The following is a 22,955-nucleotide window of genomic DNA, read 5'->3' as shown; positions in this document are numbered from 1 at the left end:
AACTCTAGAAGCAGTTCACTCATCTTTTCAAAACTATCCTTACATTCCATCACAAGAAGGAAAATCAGAAATTTCTGATGATTCCTGTATGTGTGTTGAAATACTGAAGCTTGTTCAACACCATCTCCAAAAGAAAAAAAAATTCTGTTAATGGCTCAGCATCAAACAGAAATTCTAATGAAAGGTCATCTAGAAGAATTAATAGAACCAGAATATCATCAGAAAGTGTACCCAAGCATGCCTGGGTACCTAAAACCCTCTAATCATTTCATTTCAGGACCATCATGTGCAGCAGATCTGGTACTGCGACTCAGGAAGCTCCAAGCACATGACTGGAGATAGGAGCTTACTCAGCAACTTTGTTTCAAATCTGGGTAAAATGGTAAATTTTTTAAAATGAAAGGAACATCTAACCATCGAAGAAAGTAGCCTATAAAGGCTTAAGGTACATTCTGCTAAATCATGGTCAAAATTGTGATAAAGTTCTTTGTGATTTGTAACCTGTTTGAATAAAAAGAATAAAAAAATTTTGCATTTCTGATAAGATATCAGAAAATCTGATAAAATTTAAGAGAATCTGATACATCATCAGAAAAATCTAACAAATTATCAGAATTTCTGGTAACAAATCAGAAAGCTTCTCAACAACTAATTATTTGAACAAGTTCATACATTTCATCACTGAAGAAACACTAGATAAATGGTCGGAACCGAGATATCTAGGGGGTTTGATTCCGCATAAAAGGGTTAGCTCTCTCTCGGTTGATTCAGTTGCTGCCGAACTTCTTCTCCGGTGATTCTGCAAAACAGAGCACCGTTAGCCTCGCCAAGGGGAGAAGAGGGTTCTCTCCTTGACCCGACTCCGGTGTGAGAATAAGTATTGGTAATGGAGAAGATAAAGTATTTGAGAGGTGAATGTGATCTGAGTTTATACCTGAACAGTTCTCCAATTTATAACCGGGAGTTTGGGAGGGAAAACCTGTTATTGAAAAGATGACGGAAGATACTAACGCCGTAGCGGTTATATTTCCTTCCGTTAAGTTCTTTAATTCCACGTTAAGTAACCTCGATCCGATGTGAATGCACACGGATCGTGGTTTGATCTATGGCTGGGGGATTGCCACGTGGAAAGTGATTTAAGTGGAGATCATTCTCCAATTGCATGCTTTTGTTGTGATTTCAGGGATGCTTGTGGTAATGACACGTGTCCAGACGGTTATAACCGTCTGGGTGGTGCACGATCATATTCTTTCTAGAAGATTACTGCTGTAATCTAGTGTGACACCTTACTGTGTGGACACAGATGAATAAATCCCAAGTCTGGGTAAAATGATATCCAAGTTTGGATATTTGGGCGGAAGTATTGATCTTTAGGATTTTAATCCTTTGCTAATGGAAGAAGGCGCAAGGATTTTATGCTTTCCTTTGGGCGCGCGACCATAGCTTGTTGATTACTTTCTCCCTTTTGTGAGACCAATGCGCGGCCGCGCAAGGTTAAAAGGTTGAAAGGCCAGTTTGTGGTATGGTTTCAAATCCTTTTTATGAGGTTTTTGGGACCTTACCCCTTCAAGTCCCCCCAGTCTAGTGTTGTACTTATGCAAATGAGTGGAGCACTGGACTTAAGAGAGAGAAATGCTTTTTGGGCGCGAAAAAATAAGAAATCTTCTCTTGGAAGCTTTATTTTGTTGGAAAAGGAAAAGATGTGACTTTGTAATCATGCTCTGACACGTAATGACGTCACCTGTCAGTAAGAGTGGGTGTTTTTCTCTTTGATCTTGAGATTTGTATTGGCGCTTTGTCAGACTTCATTAATGAGAAAATGACCCTGGTTCCTGTAGCGCCGTTTGGATGTGATGTAATTCTGACAGTTAATGATAGGTTTCTCCTTTCTCGAGGTTGAGTTCTTCTTTATATATATGTATTTTCGAGATACCTTGTCTTCCTAGTTGATTCTTATCAAAAAGGATGAAACGTTCTTACCACACTCGTCTCTTGCTGGATGTTCTCAGGGTGTATGAGGCTGCTGAAGGTCTCGTACTTCTTTCTCATTCACCACCACTTACTACTATTCCGGTAAAGAAGTTGGTCGAACCTGCTTCTCCGGTGGTTGTTGATTCTGACTTTAAGGTTCTTCAGCATACTGATGTTGCTGCTGGAGCTAATATTGTGTTGGATGTCGATGGGTTGATGGCTCGGTTCCCGATGCTTCAAAAAGGAGAATGCCGGTTAGTGTATCGACGCCGGAAAATTCGTCGGAGTGAGCAGGTGTTTGTTGCTGATGATGATTCCGGTGCTGGTTAGGTGTTTAACCTTAGGACCAGTTTTTGTCTTTTGTTAAATGCTTTTTTGTAAGCTTTTGGAAAAATATTTTTTGAAGATCATTGCTATGATCTTGTTAAGTGTTTATGTTACACTTTTTTGATGATGTATATTGTGATATACTTCTATTCCCGTAGGGTTTATTTCTTGTATGTGTGGATTACAATATGTTGCATGTGTATAATTACTTTTGGATAGGTAAGGCGAATGAGGGATGGTATTGTGCTCATGTGTGAACGTTTGTCTAAAAGGCACAACAGCTTGTTTGTTTTTAGACTGTTCATGAGGTGTACAATGTTTGACCATATCGTTTTCGCGCGACCCAAAGAAATTATATGCAATTTGTAATAAACAGTGATGTAAGTAAATTGATGTTTGTATTGATAAAAGCGCAAGGCTTGTGATACAAGACATAATAAAGAAATACATTGCCTGTATGTTCTTTCCGCTTTTGTAGACTTGGTTCATATGTAACACCTGCGCAACTGTTGTGCGTTCCAGGTGCGGGGAACTTGGGTCCCATCGATCCTCTTTAGGGTATATGCCCCCTTGCCTAAGACCTCGTTAATGACGTATGGTCCTTCCCACCTTGGCGCTAATTTGCCGGGCTTTTCGGCGTTTGACGCCTCGTTGTCGCGTAAGACAAAATCGCCGGGGACAAAGGTGCAAACACGCACGCGCGCATTGTAATATTTTTCGAGCTTGGATTTGTACCTTGCTTCCGTTATGGCAGCGTTCTCGCGCCTCTCTTCCAGAAGATCCAACTCCATTCTTCGCTCTTGTTCATTGCTCTGTTTTTCCATGGCTAACATGCGCGGTGATGGTAAACCTATCTCAGCTGGAATGACAGCCTCGGACCCATAGACTAGACTGAACGGAGTTTCTCCGGTGCTAGTCTTTGGCATTGTTCGATGCGCCCAAAGGATGCTGGGAAGTTCGTCAACCCACCCTCTACGCGCTGTCCCAAGTCGCGCTTTTATGCCGTCAACGATTTGTTTGTTTACGCTTTCTACCTGACCGTTCGCTTGAGGATGCGCAACGGAGGCAAAGTTGTGCTCGATCTTCATTTCTTTGAACCATTTTTGAAGATCTTCCGCGGCGAAGTTTGTACCATTGTCGGAAATAATGCACAATGGTAACCCGAATCTGCAAATGATATGTTCCCATATAAATTTGCGGATTACCATTGCTGTTGTTGAGGCCAAAGCTTTAGCTTCCACCCATTTTGTGAAGTAGTCCACCGCGACGATGATGAATTTTACTGCACCCGGCGCGTCAGGAAATGGGCCAACAAGATCAATGCCCCACTGTTGGAATGGCCAGGCGGAAGTAACGGGAATTAGCGGGTTTTTGGGTCGGAGTGTCTTTGGTGCGTGGCGTTGACATGCCTCGCATCTTCTTAATAGATCAACTGCGTCCATGTGCATTCCTTGCCAGTAGTATCCGGCGCTCATTATTTTTGCCACGACCATGCGCGGTCCCGCGTGTATCCCACATAATCCTTCGTGCATTTCTCTGACTAGGTATTGGGCGTCTGTTTTATCAACACAGCGTAGTAATGGGCCCATGAATGATTTTTGATAAAGGACGCCATCCGCCATCTCGTAATTTATTGCTTTGTGTTGTATTTTTTGAGCTTCTGCCTTTCCTTCCGGAAGTTTTCCGTGTTGAAAGTACAAAATAATTAGAGACATCTAGGATGGATCCCCCATTTCTATGACGCTTACTTGCTTGAGATGAATGGAAGGGTTGGATAATACCTCTATGCGTACCTCCTTTGCTAAGTGCTTAAAGCTGGTAGCAGCTAACTTGCTTAGCGCGTCAACGTGCTTGTTCTCGCTTCTGTTTATGTGATTGACTTTGAATGTTTGAAATTGGCTGATTAACATCCGCGCTTGTTCAAGGTATAACGCCATAGCTTCCCCCTTCGCATCATAACGACCGTTAACTTGTTCAGCTACTAGCTTTGAGTCAACGTTGGCTTCAAGGTTTCTTGCGCCCATTTTGAGTGCTAGACGGAGACCTGCTAAAAATGCTTCGTATTCTGCTTCATTGTTGGTACTTTGGAAATCTAATCGTATTGCATATGTAAGTTCGTGATTATCCGGACTGACTAATCGGAGGCCTGCTCCTGCTCCATCATCATTGGAAGCACCATCTGTGTGTAAGGTCCAGACTCTGTCGTCGAAAACAGGTGTTGGGTTCTGGATTGCCTCACATTCTTGTATTTTATCGATGGGAACTTCAGTGGCGAAGTCTGCTAGAACTTGCCCTTTGATTGCGGGTCTTGGTCTGTAAAAAATGTTGTAGCCTCCCAGCTCAATGGCCCATTTAGCCAATCTTCCCACCACGTCAGGCTTTGACAAGATTTGGCCTAAATGATAATTCGTGAGAACTGTGATGACATGGCCTGAGAAGTACCTGCGCAAGCGTCTGGATGCGTGTATTAACGCTAGAACCAATTTCTCTATCATTGAGTAACGAGTTTCGGGTCCAGTGAGCATTTTGCTGATATAGTAGATTGGAGTCTGGATATTTTCCCGTTCTACCATTAATACTGCGCTTACCGCTACTTCCGCGGCTGACAGATATAAGATTAACGGTTCTTTTTCTTTTGGCGCGGTCAGTGTTGGTAGCTGAATTAAACATTCTTTCATTTGTTTGAATGCTGCTTCTGCTTCAGGCGTCCATTGAAAAGGAGTCTTCTTTCCGCAGTTTCGCAGCGTACTGATAAATGGATAAGATTTTGCCGCATGATTAGCCAAGAATCTGTTCAGAGCTGCTAATCGTCCGGCGAGCCTTTGCATTTCTTTGACTGTTGCAGGTGACGGCATTAGCTGGATGGCCTGCACTTTTTCTGGATTGACCTTGAAGCCGTCTCTTGTAACTATAAAACCCAAAAATTTTCCTTCTTCCATGCCGAAGGAGCATTTTGTTGGGTTAAGTTTTAAGTTCACGCTACGTAAGGAATCGAACGTGCGCTGGATATTGTTGAGCATTGTCTCTTCTTCATGGCTCATGATGACGAGGTCATCCATGTATACTTCGACAGTTTTGCCAATATCCTCGCTAAAGACTGTGTCCATTAGGCGTTGATAAGTTGTGCCTGTGTTGCGCAAACCAAACGTCATTTTCGTGTAGCAGTAGATGCCTTTATCTGTGCGGAACGCGGTTTTGTCTTCGTCTTCTTTTTTCATCTGGACCTGGTGATAACCCTTATAACAGTCGAGAAAGCATTTCCATCTGAATGATGCCAGAGAGTCGACTTTTTTGTCTATCTCTGGGAGTGCGTAGCAATCTTTGGGGCATGCTTTGTTTAGGTCCTTGAAATCGACACACATTCTCCATCCGCCGCTATGTTTTTGTACCATCACTGGGTTGGCAACCCATGTATGGTATTTTACTTCGCGCAAGATTCCCGCATTGAGTAACTCTGTCACTTGCTCATTCATCGCTTTTGCTTTTTCTTTACTGAAGCTGCGCCTCCCCTGAGCAACAGGTTCTACTGATGGTTTGATGTTTAGACAATGTTGCGCGATGTCGCGTAGAACTCCAGTCATGTCTGCTGGGCACCAGGCAAATATATCTTTGTTGTTAAACAACAACTCTTTCAGTTGTATGCGTGTTGCTGGTGAAATGGCTTGTCCTAACAGAATGGTCTGCTCTGGGTATTCGTTGTTCAGAACCCATTTCTCTGGTTCGTTTGGTGCCGAAGGTTTGACTATATTTGCTGGTGGTTCGTCGTCCATGGACATGACTTCTTTGCTTGAATAGAGAATTGCAACGCCGGTTTCTGTCGGAAATCCACAAGCAGCATGTGGAATGGAAGTGATCATGCTGAATTCTCTTTGTGACCTTCTCCCGAGCAAAACATCATGTCGTGATGTTGCTGGCATGACCATGAAATTGACTGTAACTGTTCGTGAATGTTTGCCATCTGATAAAGTCACCGGGAAAGCGATTTGCCCTAATGGGAATACAGCTTCATTACAGAATCCGGTGATGGGAAAATCGACCGGTTCCAAACGTGCTTTATCTTCTGAATCGAGCTGTTTAAAGCACTGTTCGTATATGATGTCCATCGAGCTACCTGGATCTATAAACATATAGTCCGTTCGGTAATGACCAAAAATACCAGTGATAATCACTGGTCGTTCTTCCTGAGGGCCCCCAGGAACAACAGGGAACACGACTTGCTGTTCTCTCCAATGTTGATCATAGTTTCGTTTATTTGATCTTCGTGACGGACCTCCTTGAACCATGTATATTTGTTTCTGATAACTGCTATCTCTGTACTGGCTGGATTGGACGTCCCCCCAACGTGGGGTTGATGGGTCCAATTCTGTAGTGTTGATTTCTTCTCCAGATCTGACGTTTGGGAAATCAGATCTGGCAATTTGCATAACGATTGTGTTTAAAGCAGCTTGGCATCTGTTAACCCAATGTTCTGGGGATCCTTCTATTTGGAAATTGTTTCCGACGTTTGGTCGAGGACCAGTTTGTCGGTGAGAAGATGAATTTTCTGCCATGTGCAAAAACAGAAAAATGGAATGAACTGAATCGAAACGAGGTAGAAACTAGAAAAACTGAGAAAACGGTGGGCGCCAATGAAGAAACACTAGATAAATGGTCGGAACCGAGATATCTAGGGGGTTTGATTCCGCATAAAAGGGTTAGCTCTCTCTCGGTTGATTCAGTTGCTGCCAAACTTCTTCTCCGGTGATTCTGCAAAACAGAGCACCGTTAGCCTCGCCAAGGGGAGAAGAGGGTTCTCTCCTTGACCCGACTCCGGTGTGAGAATAAGTATTGGTAATGGAGAAGATAAAGTATTTGAGAGGTGAATGTGATCTGAGTTTATACCTGAACAGTTCTCCAATTTATAACCGGGAGTTTGGGAGGGAAAAACCTGTTATTGAAAAGATGACGGAAGATGCTAACGCCGTAGCGGTTATATTTCCTTCCGTTAAGTTCTTAACTCCACGTTAAGTAACCTCGATCCGATGTGAATGCACACGGATCGTGGTTTGATCTATGGCTGGGGGATTGCCACGTGGAAAGTGATTTAAGTGGAGATCATTCTACATTGCATGCTTTTGTTGTGATTTCAGGGATGCTTGTGGTAATGACACGTGTCCAGACGGTTATAACCGTCTGGGTTGTCACACCCCAACCGATGGCGGAATCATCGGGGCGCGGCACTAGGCGAATCAGATTGCTCAAGAGAATCCATAACAACTATATTGCGATAATATTTATTACATTTGTCATCCCATACTAACAAACAATATAATCACGTAAGTCATCACAGATTTCTTGTCCTCTCGAACAATTCAAATCCGACAACCTAGATTTTAGATGAGTTTCTAGACTTCCTAGCTCGATTTGATGTAAACTTCGGCTAAACCTGCAACATACGTTAAAACTTTGTCAATACAAAAGTATTGGCGAGTATACAGGTTTGATATGTGTAGTATGATAGATTAAAAGTGCTGCGAATTTCCACATGCATAAACGTAATACACAACATATATACTCACAAAACCGATACTACCAGCTAAGTCCTCGATGCTCGACTCTTGATGGCATAACTAGACCCCGTCGGGCAAAATAGTACTATACTAGTCTTGGTGGGACGTCACGAGTATAAGTCCTAGCATACATGTACTAGCATCACGTATATCTATGCAAACAGTTATTCGCAAGTGATAAATAGTCCAATTAAATCATTCGTTTGATAAGTTTGGTTTTTATGGAACGTATGTTACACCCAAAATTCGATAAAAGGGGTCAAGTATACTCACAGTCGGTGTTTAACGATTAAACACAACTTGATTGGATTGAAGGGAGCACGTCCGAAGTTACCCTGATTACAGCTCGATTGCATAAGTATTGGATAGCGTGTTTACGAAATTGGGCAACACTTTGGTTGGAAGGACTGCTGGTCGATCGACTGGGCTGGTCGATCGACTGGGCTAGTCGATCGATTGGCCTGGTCGATCGATCGGCCTGTTCGATCCAATGTGTTAGTTGGTTAAGGGTGCTAGTCGATCGAATATCCTAATCGATCGGCTTGCTGGCTCGATCGAATGGACCATTCAATCCGCTAGCATTCCTAGATTTAGTAGGTTGGCCGATCGGCTAGCATACTCGATCGAATGGGCTGGCCGATCGGCTGGCATGTTCGATCGAATGGGCTGGCCGATCGGCTGGCATGTTCGATCGAATGGGCTGGCCAACCGGCTGGCCTGTTCGATCGGCTTGCTTGTTCGATCAGCTAGCTTGTTCGTTCCGTTAGCCTATTCCATTGAGTTTTGGCTAAGTTTCGAAGGTTTGCCGATGGTTTTGACTGAGACGGTGTGCTTTCGTCCTAAACAACTGAAATTCCCTTAATTTCGACCTGTCCTGCCGGCTGGGACTCACCCCGTCCGATCAGTGTTGGCCGTCCTTAACGGCTTTCACTTGTTTTATTCGTAATCACCCGTTTTTGCCTAGAAATCAGTCCTTGAACCAACTTAGCACTAAGATTGAGTAGAAAAGTCGATTCAGAGTCTGTTTCATGTATAATGAGGGTGAAAAAGTTGAAGAAAGTTTGGAAAACTCCCTTTCAGCTCTCTCACATGTGATTGATTACAGATTTGTATGAAAAGTTGTTAAACCTTGTGGAAATCTTCCAGATCTGAGTTGTTCTTGGTGAAATGAGGCCAAAACATGAAGTTCATAAGAACACCATGATGACATCATCTTAGAACACCTCAATTCCGCCGATTTCACGGTTAAAAATCCAGATTTGAAAGATAGAAAGATGGAGGATTGAGTTTTGAACAAGAAAGTACAAGATTCGGGTTAAAAACTTACAAGAATCGCGTGATAGTGAGCGAAAATGGAGAAGTATCCTCTGGCCGAGCAGGAGCAGTCACCTCTAGAGTGAATGGGGTGAAAGAGGAGTATTTATAGGCCAAGAGGAAGGAAGAAGGAGGGAAAGGCTGTCCGATCGGCTGGCCCAGCCGAACGGCTGGCCTGTCCGATCGGCTGGCCCAGCCGAACGGCTGGCCTGTCCGATCGGCTGGCCCAACCGATCGGCTGGCTTGGCCTGTTCGGCCGGTTCCAGCCTATCGACTGGTCCTTCGGCGTTTTGTGTTTGACGTTGCGATGGTTTTGTCCGTTCACTAATTTATTTATTTATTATTATTATTTACCAGTACACTTTATCACCTTTCGATTTCGATTTGGATTGATTTGATTCGATTAGCTTCACCAACCACCACAGTTATTATTATTATTATTATTATTAATCACAAAGGGCCGTATATACGTATTTATGTATCCAATATTCAGTGCGTTGATCGAGTTACGCGTGCCTTCGAATGCGTTCTTCGATGTGATGTGCCACAATGATTACCGGGGCACTACTTACTCGTATTGCTATCATCGTCATGACGGTTAGAGTCATAGTACTCACCCGATAACCCTCGTTAGCGTTGATTACTCACATTTTGACACCTCACGCTCATCGAGAAGGGTAGTTTAGGCCCATATTCGACATCATCGTGAGTGTTATGCAAAATAGGTTTGTAATAGCGATAGAATATGCGTAATTATTCGATTGTACTTCGATTTAGCGATATAATTGATTATAGTTACATTATGATCCGAATCTCCGGTGCTAGGCGTAACGAGTGTATCGAGTAGTAACAACGCACAAAGGTGCGGGTTGTTACAGTATCCCCTCCTTTAGGAAATTTCGTCCCGAAATTAATCCAATAGTAGGGTCGTAAGAGTTGATGCGATTGAGAGTAGAGATTATTAGCGTCTAGATAATGAGCGATCGATTACGATTTGGCGAGTGAAAATAGAGAGAGCATACGATTCGATTACTTAGAAGTGATAACACATACAAAAAGCAATTTCATAGCGTTTTAAACTTACCAATACTCGATTAATTTCCGAAGTTAATTAAGAAAAATCTCCTCATGGCGCGGTGTCGACCGTTTTGATGTCCACACCATCGCTATGTGGAGGGTTTTGTTATTTGATAACAGGTTTTGAGTTTTACATTTTAAAAGAATTCGGCGGCAAAATAAGTTTTAAGAAAACTTTCCTACAACGTGGGTTCGAGCGGAACTCGACTGCCGAACCCTCGTTCTCGGGAAGATTCCTGTCGGTCATTGCAAAGGTTTTTAAGAAAAGAATTGGACTTATGAAATTTTCATTGGGCACGGAGCCAAACTGATTCACTGTTTTCTCCATGTTGTAAGGAATTTCATTTGTCCAACGGTTTTAGTAAAAATTTTTATAAAAATAGGTTTTCCTTAATACTATAAAAAAATAACTTACATCGGGCCCCACGTGGCACCTTCCCACAAAAGTTCGTTAATATGGTTAAAACACTTATATATAGGAAGTACCAGCGGCGTATCCACCATGCTTTACCCATATTAACTCTGTTTCATGAGGCAGTGTCATGCGTGCCGATAAGACACAGATAGAATTTCGATTCCCTTGATCCTAGCGATGAGGTGCTAGATCGAGTTTTGAATAGAAATAAGTTGGATGCAAACCAAGCGTAGGCAGCGGGTGCGAGTAGTCCGGTCGCACAACGCTGATATGGTATGCTTGGTTGGGCAACGAATGACACGATTTTGATTCGAGTAAATGAGATTTCGATTTGATTCCACACGAAGTTCGCATGGCACGTTTCCACAAGACTTGCTAATATGACAAACACCATGTTTCCATATTAGTTTTATCTTGTGAAGCAATGTCATGCACCCTAACATTTCACCACCTGCGATGACTTCCAAGTAACATTCGAACAATAGATTTCAACAGATTGATAAGCGACGATTGTTGCGTTGCGAGTGATAGACGATTGATTGAACTGATTACACCACGAATAGTACTAAGGCTAGCTCACACGGCCTTTTTCCACAAAGTCAACTAATATGGTCAAAACATCACCATGTTTCAACCTTATTAGTTTCGTCTCGTGAAGCGAGGTCTTGTGCGCTAACATGACACGTAGGATGCGTACATCGATAAGTAATAGCGAACCATGATAAGGGTAGCGAGTTGGTGGATTAGGTGCGAGACGCGTTAAGAGTGGAAGGCGGCGAGTGATTCTCGATACTCGTCTAGCGAATCCACAATAGACGATCCACACCAGTTGATAGAAGTTCACACAATTGACAACAACTAGCGTTAGAGGTTTCTAGACAAACACATGATGCGATTGCGATTTCGTGCCACTTATCGAATGATTTGATTGCGAGATTGATCCGGCAAAACTGCGATTAAGTTGCGTTCTAGACTTTACAACCAGTCTCGCGTTGCTCCAATTGCTCTTCGGGGTGAACTTACCTAAGTTCATCGATGTGGCAATTTGGGTACGCGGACTTACGAGAAGCCTCGCAGTGATGCGGTTTAGTTTTGTTACGCCTTGTGATTGATGGTAGAGTGCCAAATTAACCATAATAGTATAATAGGTCTAATAACGTCCAACTCCACATGGCACTTTCTTCACGAAGTTTCGGTAGTATGGTAAAGCGTACCCCCGCGTCACCCCTACTACTTATGCCCCGTGCTTTGGTGTCACACTTTGTTGACACGGCCTTGACCGTGCTCTTAAACGTTATGGCACCATTAGAACTTCACTACGATCTCCGTGCACTGAACAAGATAATCCCGTGTGCACCCGTGATTAGTTGTCCCTTGCACGTATACCGTACCTCATTCTAAGAGTGTTATAGGAATAAAATACATAATATAGTACATAGTGCTAGCGTTTAGATAGTGCTCGATTGTAAGAGAAATAGAATCCACACACGATGATATATGAAATAAGTTCCAGAAATGATAGCGATAAGTCGGATTATTACAACAACATTAGGATCAAAATAACGTTGTTGTGGATACTTGCGGAGACGGCGGTTGTTGATGACTTCCCTCCAGGTTACGGTCTTGTACGGCACTGCGACGTATAATGCCCATACCAGTTGCAATTTGCGCAATAGCGACATTTTGCTTCTAGCGGGTGATGATACGTGCATGTGAAACACAGGGGATGAGATCCATTGTAAGCGCGTTGTGACTGAACTGGGACTGATCGGAGAGGTTCGGGTTGCGGCAGTCCAGTTGTTGAAGAGTCTGGGCTCACGGTCTTTCGTTTGCGGCTCGGTTGGGCTTCCTGAGTTGATGCGGCGTCGTCTTCGGATTCGCCTGACGATTTAGCGGAGGCATTGTCGGAGTAATTCTTAGAAGAATCCTCCGAGGAGCTGTCAGATGATCCATCGACCGATTCTCCAGAGGAATCGTCGGACGAGTTGATGATGATTGCTTGATGAGCTCGTTTGACAGGCTTCTTGGAGAAGAATCCGTCCACGACTCGTTTGCTGTTGAGCTCTGCGGCTAGACGGTAGGCTTCTTCGATGGTAGTAGGTTTTGCAGCTTCGACAAAATCACCCACACACTCTGGTAAGCCACGAATATACTTCGCGATAGCTTTCTTCGGAGTGTCGACTTGACTTGGGCAGATTATGCTGAGCTGTTTGAACCTTGCTGTATAGCTCGCATTGTCACCTTCGGTTTGCTTGATTTCCCAAAATTCGTTCTCTAGCTTCTGAACTTCGTGAGGGGGACAATATTCTTCCTTCATGAGTTCCTTCAGCTCACCCCATGAGAGGGCGTAAGCTGCGGAGATCCCATGTTTGTTGCGTTCGGCGGTCCACCAATCGAGTGCTCGGGATTGGAATACTCCGGTGGCGCAAGTAGTTTGAAGGTCCTCGGGGCACCCACTCTGACGAAGGGTAACCTCGATGGCATCGAACCACTGGAGTAATTGAGAAACATCTCCTTCACCTGTAAAAGGCATCGGATCACAGGCTTTGAAGTGTTTGTAGAGGAATGCAGATTCCGTCTTGACGTCTTCCGGGGCTCGAGGGTGGCTTTGAGAGTGCACTTGCGCGACAATTTGAGGAATGAGCTTGACCACTTCCTTGGTCACAATTGAGGCAATCCTCTTATCGGCACGTCGTTGGGCTCTTCTCCTAGCTACTCGTCTCGAGATCGAGTTGTTGGAAGGCATCTAGACAGAAGGATTCGGAATGAGATTCGATCATAATGATTTCTGAACTTTTGATGCGATTTGATTCGATCAAAACTTGTTATTTAATTTAAACACATAGGAGCCACATAGGAAAATTCTAGATTCCTAAACTCTCACATAATTGATTCGTTTTGTATTTAATACATATAGATATAGTTGTAGGTTACACATAGATATTGATCCAGAATTCGCGAGGACGCGGTGAGAGAAATAGCGTAAGCGAATTCGAGTACTTAGGCGTTTGTTTCGTTGCGATCATTCGGTCTTTGTTTTAGATTGCGATGGCTGTGCAAGTTGTGCGCTTTGTAATTCGAGGTTCGTAACTCCGATAAATCGAGAAATCGGTAAATAGTAAAGCTTAAATTTGAAAACTCATAGACGTAAACCATACACGTAAAATTTAGATGGAATGCCTTGGGTGTTTAGGCGTTGACTACCCAAGTATCCCGACTATAACCAACAGGTTCGGGCATACGCGTTGACCTAGGGGACTCATGCTTCCACTGGGATGCAGCTCCTGACATTCGTCTCTCTAGTCTTCGCGTAGCCTGAGTCGTTGTTATGGTCGTGACCTTGGTGAGAGCTTTTGTAAACCATTTTATGGAGTGGAACAGTTGATTAAGGTATGGGTTTCACCCCTGGCTTAACAACTTCGTTCCCATTGGTGGTGGCGCTCATCGAATTAAATTCGAGAGTTCCACTAGAATTTTGAAATGGAGACCTTTTGTCGAGATGTGGATGTCACTCCTAGCTCAACAAAGAGTTCTTGTGCTAGAAAAATACGCTGAGTGAGTGATCCTATCGAGAGTTATTGGTTTTCACACCTGGTCTCGACTAGATCACTCGGTTTTGTTATACGAGTAGTTTTGAAAACATGTGTATTGTGTCAGCCTTAGGAAAGGCTAAGTAATCTTCTAGCCTTAGGAAAGGCTCTTTGTGTGAAGCTGTAGTAGGCGGTGTTCACACAATAGTTGTAACTTTCAACAAATTCGATCGAGAGTAGCAAGTTGGCCCAAACAAACCCTAACGAGTTCGTAAGAGTCGGCCTGTGGGTACTTAGACTATAGACTAGGTCAATTTTCTAAGACATCGACCCGGACTAGGTCGAGTCTCAAACTTTGCCTAATTCCCTATAGTTATGGCTCTGATACCAATCTGTCACACCCCAACCGATGGCGGAATCATCGGGGCGCGGCACTAGGCGAATCAGATTGCTCAAGAGAATCCATAACAACTATATTGCGATAATATTTATTACATTTGTCATCCCATACTAACAAACAATATAATCACGTAAGTCATCACAGATTTCTTGTCCTCTCGAACAATTCAAATCCGACAACCTAGATTTTAGATGAGTTTCTAGACTTCCTAGCTCGATTTGATGTAAACTTCGGCTAAACCTGCAACATACGTTAAAACTTTGTCAATACAAAAGTATTGGCGAGTATACAGGTTTGATATGTGTAGTATGATAGATTAAAAGTGCTGCGAATTTCCACATGCATAAACGTAATACACAACATATATACTCACAAAACCGATACTACCAGCTAAGTCCTCGATGCTCGACTCTTGATGGCATAACTAGACCCCGTCGGGCAAAATAGTACTATACTAGTCTTGGTGGGACGTCACGAGTATAAGTCCTAGCATACATGTACTAGCATCACGTATATCTATGCAAACAGTTATTCGCAAGTGATAAATAGTCCAATTAAATCATTCGTTTGATAAGTTTGGTTTTTATGGAACGTATGTTACACCCAAAATTCGATAAAAGGGGTCAAGTATACTCACAGTCGGTGTTTAACGATTAAACACAACTTGATTGGATTGAAGGGAGCACGTCCGAAGTTACCCTGATTACAGCTCGATTGCATAAGTATTGGATAGCGTGTTTACGAAATTGGGCAACACTTTGGTTGGAAGGACTGCTGGTCGATCGACTGGGCTGGTCGATCGACTGGGCTAGTCGATCGATTGGCCTGGTCGATCGATCGGCCTGTTCGATCCAATGTGTTAGTTGGTTAAGGGTGCTGGTCGATCGAATATCCTAATCGATCGGCTTGCTGGCTCGATCGAATGGACCATTCAATCCGCTAGCATTCCTAGATTTAGTAGGTTGGCCGATCGGCTAGCATACTCGATCGAATGGGCTGGCCGATCGGCTGGCATGTTCGATCGAATGGGCTGGCCGATCGGCTGGCATGTTCGATCGAATGGGCTGGCCAACCGGCTGGCCTGTTCGATCGGCTTGCTTGTTCGATCAGCTAGCTTGTTCGTTCCGTTAGCCTATTCCATTGAGTTTTGGCTAAGTTTCGAAGGTTTGCCGATGGTTTTGACTGAGACGGTGTGCTTTCGTCCTAAACAACTGAAATTCCCTTAATTTCGACCTGTCCTGCCGGCTGGGACTCACCCCGTCCGATCAGTGTTGGCCGTCCTTAACGGCTTTCACTTGTTTTATTCGTAATCACCCGTTTTTGCCTAGAAATCAGTCCTTGAACCAACTTAGCACTAAGATTGAGTAGAAAAGTCGATTCAGAGTCTGTTTCATGTATAATGAGGGTGAAAAAGTTGAAGAAAGTTTGGAAAACTCCCTTTCAGCTCTCTCACATGTGATTGATTACAGATTTGTATGAAAAGTTGTTAAACCTTGTGGAAATCTTCCAGATCTGAGTTGTTCTTGGTGAAATGAGGCCAAAACATGAAGTTCATAAGAACACCATGATGACATCATCTTAGAACACCTCAATTCCGCCGATTTCACGGTTAAAAATCCAGATTTGAAAGATAGAAAGATGGAGGATTGAGTTTTGAACAAGAAAGTACAAGATTCGGGTTAAAAACTTACAAGAATCGCGTGATAGTGAGCGAAAATGGAGAAGTATCCTCTGGCCGAGCAGGAGCAGTCACCTCTAGAGTGAATGGGGTGAAAGAGGAGTATTTATAGGCCAAGAGGAAGGAAGAAGGAGGGAAAGGCTGTCCGATCGGCTGGCCCAGCCGAACGGCTGGCCTGTCCGATCGGCTGGCCCAGCCGAACGGCTGGCCTGTCCGATCGGCTGGCCCAACCGATCGGCTGGCTTGGCCTGTTCGGCCGGTTCCAGCCTATCGACTGGTCCTTCGGCGTTTTGTGTTTGACGTTGCGATGGTTTTGTCCGTTCACTAATTTATTTATTTATTATTATTATTTACCAGTACACTTTATCACCTTTCGATTTCGATTTGGATTGATTTGATTCGATTAGCTTCACCAACCACCACAGTTATTATTATTATTATTATTATTAATCACAAAGGGCCGTATATACGTATTTATGTATCCAATATTCAGTGCGTTGATCGAGTTACGCGTGCCTTCGAATGCGTTCTTCGATGTGATGTGCCACAATGATTACCGGGGCACTACTTACTCGTATTGCTATCATCGTCATGACGGTTAGAGTCATAGTACTCACCCGATAACCCTCGTTAGCGTTGATTACTCACATTTTGACACCTCACGCTCATCGAGAAGGGTAGTTTAGGCCCATATTCGACATCATCGTGAGTGTTATGCAAAATAGGTTTGTAATAGCGATAGAATATGCGTAATTATTCGATTGTACTTCGATTTAGCGATATAATTGATTATAGTTACATTATGATCCGAATCTCCGGTGCTAGGCGTAACGAGTGTATCGAGTAGTAACAACGTACAAAGGTGCGGGTTGTTACATGGGTGGTGCACGATCATATTCTTTCTAGAAGATTACTGCTGTAATCTAGTGTGACACCTTACTGTGTGGACACAGATGAATAAATCCTAAGTCTGGGTAAAATGATATCCAAGTTTGGATATTTGGGTGGAAGTATTGATCTTTAGGATTTTAATCCTTTGCTAATGGAAGAAGGCGCAAGGATTTTATGCTTTCCTTTGGGCGCGCGACCATAGCTTGTTGATTACTTTCTCCCTTTTGTGAGACCAATGCGCGGCCGCGCAAGGTTAAAAGGTTGAAAGGCCAGTTTGTGGTATGGTTTCAAATCCTTTTTATGAGGTTTTTGGGACCTTACCCCTTCAATCACCTTTAGTCATAATTCAAAATTGACAAATTCATAATTTTTTTTGTTTTGTTGTTTTGTTTTATTTTATTCTCTTTGGCAAACGTCACATGACAGAAGATTTTCTGAATATTATCAATAGGCGTAGAGATTTTTTTTTTCTCTCCTTCTTTCTTCATTAAATACACTGAAATGACAACAGTAGGCAATCATGATAGAAAACTGAAAAATAGCCGCCTAGATCATTTAATGAAGAAGGGTTCAATCTGGGTTATTTTTGAGATCACCTGATAAAACAATAAAATAACTAAGATTGTGGTAGACAAGATTCAGTGGGTAGATAACATTAATGACAGTTCTTAAAATTTGCTATATATATCTACCACATTAAGCAAAGACAATCATCTGCATTCAGAAAAATCTCTTCTGCATTCAGAAAAATCTCTTCATTTCCTTCTTCATAGATAAAGATCTTCACTTAAAAAAATGCTTACCATACAAGCTGATCGTTTCCCACTTCTTTTACATCCATACCACAATCTCAGACTCAGAACCAGTTTTGAGGGTCCTCTCTGGGATGGATGCCAAGCTGTGGTAAACATGCTTATGGCGAGTAACTTAGGAAATGCTCTAACTGCCAACATAACAATATTCCCTGAAATTCTTCAAACATTCTGGCAAAACGCAAAATTGTCAGAAAGTCAAGATAGAGGGTGGATATATGTTGAAAGTAAAGTTCTCAATCAAACGATCAGAATAACTGAAAAGACCATCAGAACAGCTCTTCAACTCAATGATGACAACAATGTTCTAATGTTCTCAGAAGATGAGATTGAAGAAACTTTGGAGCACATGGGGTACAATCCTGAAAATGATCCAAGAGCAATCAACAAAAATGGTTTCATCAAACCATGGCAGTTTCTAATCACTCAACTTGGTGCATGCTTCTCGAGGAAAACCATAAATCATCATGAAGCATCTAACAAGTTGTTAGAAATTTGCCGAGCTGTCACATTAAAAGTTCCTTACAACTTCTCTTATTATCTAATGAGAGACTTTGCAAGCAACATGTGGTCAAGCAGGCCATTTTTGATGTATCCACGCTTTTTAATGAAGATAATCACAAGTCAGCTGGACTTTGGTGGAATTCCTGCTGGTTATCAAAGAGCAGAACTGATTCTGCAGCAAAATACAAGCATAGCTTTACTTAGACCAACAAATAAAAATTTTGGTTTAGTAACTGAACAATGGGTACTTCTTGAGATTGAATATGGAGATGGAATAGATATTGATTAAAACCCCTCATAAATAGGTCTTATGTGTAGATGGTATGTAGTAGATATGTTCATATGGTATCAAAAATGCTACATGTTTTGCTTTAAATCTTGCTACATAAATAATTTTTTTTTCAAGGAATATCTGGTAAGAATCAAATAAAATCTGATAGGATTCTCATAAATCATCAGAATCTGATAAAATTTATCAGAAACTTCATCAAATTATCAGAATTTGATTCAAGTTCACCAGATAAAACTGAAAATTTTTGATACAAATCATCAGATATTTGTTTAAAAAAAAAGAAAAAAAGGGTGACAAATTGAGGGGGAAAATACATCAAATTCTGTTGACTTCTGTTGACTTTATTTGATCGAAAGAGAGGAAAACGATCAAAGAAATGGAATTTTGACTTAAAAAGAAAATGAAGATGAAGAAAGCTAATTGGACCTCCTCAAAAGAGTAGGGTCCACAAAGAAGGAAAGGTGTCATACAACCGATAATGTTTTTTTTAAATTCAGATGAAGCACTTAAGTGAAGCTACAAAAAGAACAAGTTGAAAGGGCACAACCACGATTACACGATTAATCATCATTAAAGTTTTGATACCCACGACCTAACGGTTATATCACGAATCAAAAACCGACATCCCATGATCAAACGGTATAAAAGACAATTAATGATCCTTTAACCGCCACTACATGACACGATCCATATACTCTCAACTCCATAAATCCACAAACACTCTGCTAACAATCCTCACTATATATAACCCATAGCAGAAAATTCAAAAGGATCATACCTACCTCACAAGTCTCAAACCAAAGCAAAGCTCTCTACCTCACTCAAAAATCCCTAAATTTCAAACCCTAATTCAAAATGGCCGAAGTAAACCTCAACATCCCAATTGTTCAACTTGATGTACCTTTCATTGACGATGATGAATTTCTGCCAATGAAGGAAAACAATTTGCTGTTGAATACAGAGCACTCAGAATATGATGTGAGATGCCAACTTCTGATAGAATATCTCATGAACTGTCCAATTACAGGAGCTCTAACAAAAGAGAAAGAAGTACCAGAAAAACTGCTGCAACAATTTGTTCACACCTTTGATGAAGTTGAAGAAAACCAACCCTCTGCCCATGTATGGGAAAATGTTTCCGTAACATTAACTCCTGCAAGGGTAAGAGAATGGCTTGAACTACTCATTCTTGATAACTATGTCGAAGCACCAAGCAGGAAAGAGCTATTAAGCTTTATTATTGGATTTGGTTACAAGAACAAGAAAGTCAACAAAATTGGTTCAATCAGAAGGAATGAACTTCCAGCAATATGGCAAGTGATGATGGAAGTATTAAACAAATGCCTCACCTCAAAAATTGGAGGAACTGATCAGATTAATCAAGCTATTCTAACAATCATGTATGGACTCATAACTTGGTTCAGAATTGATTATGGATTGGAAATTTTTAATCTGATCAAAAGGTCAATCATCACCAAAAATGGAAAAATAATCTCACATTTGCCTTATCCGAGACTAATTTCTATTTTTATATATGAAACATTTGCTGCAAGAGAAATGGAAATTCCAATTCTGGAAAATCTGTGGAGATCAAACACAATGAAAGCCTGGAGTTCTAATCATGGATGGGAATCTGACAAAGATATCCCCATATTGCCAGAAAGTATGCTATGTTTCATTTCACAAGATTCACAATTCAGAATACAACATGAGACTCTTCTAAACAAGTCAGACTCCACATCAGAAAGAGCCAGCAAAGAAGTTTTCAAATGCTCTTCATCACTGGAAGGAGATGAAGAACAAAAGTCAAAATCATCAAAAGAAGCAGAAGGAAAGAGAATTCTGATGATTACCAACACATCAAATGATGCTGAAAATGATTAAATTCATGAAGGAAGAATTCATCCAGATTTTGATATACTACAAGAGTCAGCACAAGAACACCATGCAGAATCACAAATAGCTGGAAGAATTCATGAAGAAGGTCAATTTGGTGGCACTGAAATTGAAACAACGGAAGTAATACATCATGAAGAATCTCATATCGCTGGTACATCTTTCTCAAGAACTGTTTTAGTTGATACTTACTCAAAACAAACTAATTCAGAAAGTTCAGTAAATGTTTCTTACAACTTAGAACATAAAGAAACTGAAATTGATAAAGAGGTTACTAGTTCTTATAATCTCAACTCTGAATCAGAAAATGAGGAGGAGTATGAGGTCTCAACAGATGGAGATCAGAAAACTGATTAAGGAAATCTGGAAAAAGGTGATATGATTACCTTAAAAACTTATGGAGAATCACATCTTGATTTGATTCAAGGACATAAGGAAATCCAGGATGAGAGTATGTCACTCACCACTGGTGGAGATGATACTGGTAAACTTAAAGCTGCACCAAATTCTGGTAAAGCAAAAAGTGATCCTATCATTTCCAAAACAGCAGCAAATGTGTTTGCAGCTGGTATGTTAGCAGGAACATTTGTTGTTCCAAATATCCCTGAAAAAACCATGAATCAAGAAAATCTGGAAACAATGTTGGAAAAAGCTTACAAAATCTGCAAAAGAAATACAGTGGAAGAAAAACTCGATATGTTGCTGTCAGAAATACAAGGTCAAAGGGCTGAAATGAGGATATTATCAGAATCAGTGGAAGCAATAAAGAAACAAACTGATGATAACTCTGAAGCATTGAAGTCCCTTCAGAAGATGAAAGAAAAAGCACCAGAACTAAACATTTCTGCATCAGAAGTTCAAACAATTCTCACAGAAATAGAAAAGATCAAAACACAAGTTGTGAATTTGATGGAGTCAAGACAGTCAAGCAGTAGAAATAAAGTTTTGGAAGAAGAAATTGCCATTCTAAGGGCAAGTAACAACAGTATCACAGATGCCCTTGAGAAGCTGTCAAAGGAATGGGCTGAAAACCAGAAGAAAGCTCAAGATGAATTCAACCAAGCTCAAAAGAACATGGCCAACAACTCAAAACTGATGAGGGAAACACAACAACTAATGGAGAGAATGCAATTCAATGGTGCAAGTTCAGCCAAAGTGGATCCTCAAAAACTCATGAAGCAAATTCCTGATTCAAGTTCACATCAGAAGACTCGAAGTTCAACTCCTCAACAATCAACAACCACACCAATCACCAAAGCTGATACCACAGTGATGGGACCACCTCCAAATATTCCAAAAGAAGAAATGCTGAAAAGATTAGCAGCTGCAAAACCTCATGTAATTACAAATTTGAAGATGCTGGCTGTTGTTCCAAATCCAACAATATCTGATGATTCAGCAATAAGCAAATATATGAATATATAAACAATGAAGGAATGGGAAGAGGAAGGAGAGTATGAAGCAAAGTCAAAAATTGTTAAGAGGAAAATCTCAGAATCCAAGTCTATCATGGTCAAAGAAATTGCCAGAGATGTAATGATATTTCCTGAATACAATCTAGTGAGCTACTACTTGACAAAGGAAGATGAAATACCAAGATCACTATCTTCTACCAGGCTGGGCTTAAGAGAAGAAAGAATGAAAAGAGGGCCTTACAGCATTCACAAGCACAATGAAAATCCGGTAAAGAGAATTCTAAAGGTAGAAGAAGTGAAAGTAGCAACTGATGATATAGGGGGAACGTTTGTACAAAACAGATACACACTTCAAAGAGAAAAGGGGGATGAACAGAAAGTGATTGATGAAGAAATAGCTGACCAGTTGCATCCTTTGGACATTCTGTTCATGAAGGATAACTATGAAAAAGAAAAGAAAAATAACCAAGAGGTCAGAAGGGCATTAAATGGTATATCAAAAGCTGGAATATTGCTATTTGAAAGGATGGCTTTTTCAGACTTTGATCTATGCATCAATTATGAGCATGTGCACAACAAAAAGGTGTACTTTAGATCACCTAAGACAAAAGTTCCCTCAGAAATACTAGATGATGCAAGATCTGGAGACATCATAATGCAAACAAGCAAAGATGGAGAACAAGAATATGGTGTAATCTTCAGAGATCAAGACAATAACAAAGCTCTGTTCAGAAGTGTGGACATCTGTAAGTACTCAAATCAAACCCTGAGGTATATCTTAAGAACCATGAACAGAAGACATGAACATCTTCAGAAGATAGAAAAGAACTTGGAAGGAAGCAGGAAAGAAATTGAGCAAATGATTGAAGAATGGATTCAAGCAA

Source organism: Helianthus annuus, chromosome 14 (assembly GCF_002127325.2).
Source record: "Helianthus annuus cultivar XRQ/B chromosome 14, HanXRQr2.0-SUNRISE, whole genome shotgun sequence".
Classification (NCBI taxonomy): Eukaryota; Viridiplantae; Streptophyta; class Magnoliopsida; order Asterales; family Asteraceae; genus Helianthus; species Helianthus annuus.
Note: the sequence above shows the minus strand (reverse complement) of the source record.